The following is a 4,467-nucleotide window of genomic DNA, read 5'->3' on the forward strand; positions in this document are numbered from 1 at the left end:
GTTAGGTGGCCCTGTAAGAGTGGCTGGGCTGCAGAAGGCAGTGTGCTTTTTCTTGGAAGCATCAATCAATCCCTTGTCTGAGCCCTGAGCAGGACAAATCCCCTGTGAGACAGACTATTGGTCTAATCCAGTAGGACAAGTGTTAAATTCCTATATTTATCACTAAAACACTTGCATTTCTGTCTGTTTTCATTGCATAGTGGTTATATATCTTGGAAAATCACATGATGCTGCTGAACTTTTCATAAAAGGAGAAATTGCTGTTCCTCCCAGGAGGCTGGCTGTTCCTGCTGGACTCACATCCCAGGGAATGTGCTAGTGTAGTACAGTGTGTTCCTGGTGCTTTACACTTTGGCCCTGGCTCCTCTTGGTACAGAAGCATGGCAAAGCTCTTTGGAGGTTTTAAGGAGCCTGGCTGGAGCCCTGGGCCGTGTCTGTGTTGCCTGGGGGCAGGAGGTCGAGCTGACAGTGGCAGAGCTCCAGGCTTGTGAGCTGTGCAGGGGCAGAGCTGCTCCGTGGAGCCACAAAGGCTGAGGCTTCACTCAGCATTCTGCATAACCCAGTATCTGACATACATCGAATTTTCTGGGAATTTACTGGGTCTTGGGAACTGTATCAAAAGGGTGATTTGATTCCTGAGGAGATGCTGTCAGAGGAGCATGGTTGTGTTTGTGCACATCTGTGTTTTGGGGGTTACTAGGTGTGTGGTATCTGCTGGGGTGACACCTCCCTTCCCCGAGGAGGAGCCGCGTTGGCAGAGCCCTGCAGGTGGAGCTGCGGTCCCAGTTTAGCTGTGTGCATGCTGGAGACACTCCAGCCTCAGCCTTCCTGCTTTGGGCAAGGTGCAGGCCCAGGGAGAGGAGAACTGGAGTCAGCAAAGGGCTGGAGTGGAGGTGCAGCTGCAGATGGGGCTTTAACCCCAGTGCCTGTGCTGGGGAAATGGAACTTGCACAGTGGGCTCGTGTCAGGAGGCTGGCAGGGACTCGGCTGTGACGCAGGAGTGTCACATTCCCTCCTGCTGGGAATGGGAGGCCCAAAGCACCCTTAGGGCTGGAGGTCAGAGGTAGTTCCCATTCTTGTTCTGGTGTAATGTCCGTGTGAGCACCTGAAGTGCAAGCACTGACCATGCTTTCAGTCTTACCTGAGATATGGGGTGGAAGGGACCTTGCAGGGTCATTAAAGAGACATTTATCCCCACAGTGTTCTCTGCTGAGCCTGTGCTCTTGTAGGGCTGAGACCATGGGGAGAACTGACAGACAGGGGGACTGCATTAGGGTGACACAGGGCCTCTCTGGGGTCCCACATGACCATGTGTGTGTGGATTACTGGCCAGCACTCAGTTTCTCAATGCAGGGCCATAGATCAAAATGTCTTGGAAGAGAACTTGACAGTCAACTAGCCCAATTTCCCCATCCAAGTAAGCATCAACTTGCCTTACATCATTACTGACAAATGTTTGCCCAGCCTGGCCCAGAGGCTCCCATTGCTGTAAGACTTCAGCATGCTATCTGTTCTGGAGCTTTGTGGTTCTATCTGCTAGAAAGTTTTTCTTTTGTCATGGCAGCTCTGCTGTAACGAAAGCCGAGCACTTCTGAGGTGTTCTGAGGTAGAGAGCAGCTGTCTCTCCCCTTAGAGCACCTTCCATGTGGGAGTCTGTTCTCATATTTCCTCACAGTCTTCATTTTTGGGACAAAGAACTTCAGCACTTCTTTCTGTAGGCTGGTTGTACATCCTTCACTCCCTGCTTGAGAAATGTGAGGGGGACCATATGTGCTTTGGACTTGTTAGAGGTGATACTTTTGCCTCTGGTGAGTGGGATAATAAAGCTGCTAGAGCTCACCCTATCAGAGTAGTCATTTCCTAAGTGAGCACCAAGCCAAAACTTGCATTAACTTTTTTTTTTTTTTTTTTTTTTGGGGTTGGGGGGATAGGGTGGAAGTTACCAAAAACTCAATTTAAGTTTTAATAAAATACAATCCTGAGGAACAGGATTAATAATAAGGCTTCTTTCTCACACTGAAGAAGATAATGAGGTACCAAGAGAGGCTTAATGCAGTTTCTAGGCTATTTCCTCTTCCATAGATATTTTGAGATGCTTTGAGTTCAGTGTCAAAAGTTTCAGATACTCTCTGGAGGGTCATGTCACAGTCATCTGTGTCTTTTCCTTGGCACCTGCTGGCAAATCTCAATGTGGTCCATCCAGTCTCTGGTGAGCACAGGGGCATTTTTATGAAATTCATCTCATCTGCTGCTTGGTGACAGGACTCAGCACCCTGCTACAGTGTGATAAACCAGATGGCTTTGCTGCTTTCCAGTGCAAACCCAGAGGATGTGGGAGTGAGCAGAGCAGCAGCAGTTGTTCTCTGCAGCAAGTGCCTCTCTGAGCACCCTGAGCATGGCAGGGGCTGCTGCAGAGGGCTGTAAGGAGCATCCTGTGCACAGCAGCCACTGCTGCTCTGACAGTGCACAAGTGTCAGATGTGCTGTGCTCCAGACAGGTGCAGGGAAGTGCTGCCACATATTGTGATCTCTGTGGTTTGTCTCCTTAGTGTGGTTGATGTCAGAACTGTAGCTTTGTTTAAGTGGCAACTTCTAGCTCTAGAGAGCTGCTTCATCTGCTCCCTTCACCAGCACACCTGAATGGTCACCCTTCAGTGTTTTGTGTGCTCATCTCAGCATTTTGGGCACAGTGGGCGTCAGTGTGATTTCACTGGCAGCTGCCCTGTCAGCATTACAGAGAGAACCATGAGCAAGGTTATTCCAGGGTGGCCTAAGAACCACTGCATGTGAGCAAACTGCTGCCTGGGGAGGAAGGGGCCTTGGCCCCATTCTGTGTTTGCTCTGGGTTCAGCTTGCTTCAAAGGTCTACATAAGTAGTTTGACACTTCATCCTTTCTTTTGTGGCAGCTGGGATGTGCTGAGATCATCCTGTCCATGGCAGGGATTATCAGGTCCTGGGCTGAAATTTGCAACATGGCAAAGACGAGTTTGCTGTCCAAATATCCAGTGGCAACAGATGTGGTGAGAAACTGAGGCACAGCAAAAGAGCCATGGCAGAGTCACAGCAAGAGCTCAAATGCTCTTAGTGGCAGTTCTGGCAAACCCAGCTGTACTTGTTCCTCCCTGGTGTTTCAAATAGTGTCCATCTCAGCTGTTCCTGGGAAGGATGAGCAGAAGCAGTGATTGCTATTCCTTGATGGAGAGTGTCACCAGAGAAATGTCTGATTTTGAGAGCCATGATATTGGGATGTGACAGGAGGGTAATTTTCACTGTGTGTTACTAACACAGCCATTGCTAAATGCTGTAGAACCTGAAGGCACATGAACAGCAGATTGTTTGGAGGAAGGGAGAGGTGAAGAAACCATTACATGACACTCATCTAGGGAAGACGAGAATCTTGGGAAAGGATGTGTTAAAATGAAGCTGAGGTTTTAGGAGGGGGGGCCTGTGCTGCCACATTCCTGCTTTGCATTCTGAAGTCATAAATAGAAGTGTGGGACTGAGTCTCTATAAGGTGCAAGTTGTATACAGGAGACAAACTGAGCATTTCTGCTCAATGCCTGCACTTTGGCAGGTGAGTGGAGCCCCTTCTGCAGCGTGGATGGATTCCTGGTGAACCACAGGTGATGGCAAGCAACAGTGGGCAGAGCACAGCACTCTTGTTGATCAAGAGCAGAGCACTCTCAGTGTGTCACAAAGATAAAAACACAGTTTCTATAAACACAGTTTCTATAGATGTTGCCTGGCTGGGTGTGAGTACAGGGGAGACAGAACTCTGCTTCTCAAGGTATGTACTCAGCAGTTGGACATTTTTGATTCCCACTCTATGTCAGCTGCTGCCTATAGTTTTAGCTCCCCACCTGCTGTTTCTTCCTTTCTTGGTGGTCAGCTTGTCTCCCATGTTTTGTGCACACACAGCAGCATGCTGACAGTGGGCTGTGTCCATCAGCTTGGCAGCACAGTGTCTGAGACCATGGAGTCCTTGCCTTGGCACCTGAGCTGCTGCAGTGCTGCTGGGAGAGTGGCTTCTGCCATCCTCTGTTCTTACTGGAATACTCATGTGAGACTGTCTGGAATGTGAACACAGTTGCTTGGGTAGTTGGGAAAAGCTTGAGTTATTATAAAATTCCTGGCCTGGCATTTGGCTGATGATTAATTACTTAGATTTGCGTAGTACTTTGATGTTCCAGATGTAAACCCAGAGCAAGCTGTTACAACTGTGTTGACCTCAGCGGAGTCATCCAGTCATTCCAGTTGGCACACCTGGTGCTGTGTGGTATTTGTATTCTGTGAAACCAGCATCCAGTCATTGATTTAAGTCTTTCCAGGGACTGGAGGCTGTTAAGCTGTTAATCTTTTTTCCTCTCCTGTATTGATTGCTGTGCCACTTACCAGCAGTGACCTTCTCACCACACCTCTTGACTTTGAGTTTGCTGCCTCTCTGGAATCCTTCTCTGAGCCTTTGCA

Source organism: Oenanthe melanoleuca, chromosome 12 (assembly GCF_029582105.1).
Source record: "Oenanthe melanoleuca isolate GR-GAL-2019-014 chromosome 12, OMel1.0, whole genome shotgun sequence".
Classification (NCBI taxonomy): Eukaryota; Metazoa; Chordata; class Aves; order Passeriformes; family Muscicapidae; genus Oenanthe; species Oenanthe melanoleuca.